Here is a 1,019-nt window from a genome sequence, read left to right as displayed (position 1 = left end):
AGAGAAAGTGAAAGTTGAAAGATCAGTTCAATTCAGTCGCTCAGTCATGTCCGACTCTATGCAACCCCATGGACTGCAACACGCCAGGCTTCCCTGTCCATCACCAACTCCTGGAATTTGCTCAAACATGTCCGTCAGGTCAGTGATGCCATCCAACCATCTCATCCTCTGTCATCCCCTTCTCCTCCTGCCTTCAGTCTTTCCTAGAGTCAGGGTCTTTTTGAATGAGTTAGTTCTTTGCATCGGGTGGCCAAAGTATTAGAGTTTCAGCTTCAGCATCAGTCCTTCCAATGAATATTTGGGACTGATTTCCTTGAGGATTGACTGGTTTGATCTCCTTGTAGTCCAAGGGACTCTCAAAAGTCTTCTCTAACACCACAGTTGAAAAGCATCAATTCTTCAGCACTCAGCTTTCTTTATAGTCCAACTCTCACATCCATACATGATTATTGGAAAAATCAAGTTGAAAAATAGGTGCAACTATTTCCAAAATCAGAATGTGTGGAAATTAAAATGTATGTCTAACCCATGTGACATTGGACCACTGCATTTTATTTTATTTTTTTATATGGAACACTTGACGAATTTGTGTGTCATCTTTGCGCAAGGGCCATGCTAATCTTCTCTGTATCGTTCCAATTTTAGTATATGTGCTGCTAAAGCGAGCGCGGACCGCTGAATTTTAATGGTGTTGCAAAGGAAGTGTTAGGATCTTAGTTGTATTGTGTTGTCATGTGCGAACATAGCATGGTTTATTTAACCTATTCCTTATTGACGGGCATGTGGTTGCTTCCAATCTTTTTCTATGTGGACGGTGATGCAATGAATATCCTCTATATCATGTCATTGTGGAGGGAAACATAGACTCTCCAGAAGTGGAAATGTCAGGTCAAAGGGTAAATGTACTTTAAATTTCGGAAATATTGTCGATTGGTTTTTATTATGCTTGTGTCACTTTAACGAAAAAAAAAATATTTCTGGCTGTGCTGGGTCTTTGTTGCTGTGTGCGGGCTTTTTCC

At 40.6% G+C, this 1,019-nt stretch overlaps 1 non-coding gene across 1 annotated transcript; it reads right to left on the bottom strand.

The window, feature by feature from the left end:
- Positions 1 to 562: 562 nt before the first annotated feature.
- On the bottom strand, positions 563 to 669 carry LOC138426111 (U6 spliceosomal RNA). The gene has a single exon (XR_011251535.1). It is a non-coding gene; the product is annotated as a U6 spliceosomal RNA (small nuclear RNA).
- Between the last annotated feature and the right edge of the window lie 350 nt (positions 670 to 1,019).

Source organism: Ovis canadensis, chromosome 20 (genome assembly GCF_042477335.2).
Source record: "Ovis canadensis isolate MfBH-ARS-UI-01 breed Bighorn chromosome 20, ARS-UI_OviCan_v2, whole genome shotgun sequence".
NCBI lineage: Eukaryota > Metazoa > Chordata > Mammalia > Artiodactyla > Bovidae > Ovis > Ovis canadensis.
This window is presented reverse-complemented; position numbering and strand designations above follow the sequence as displayed.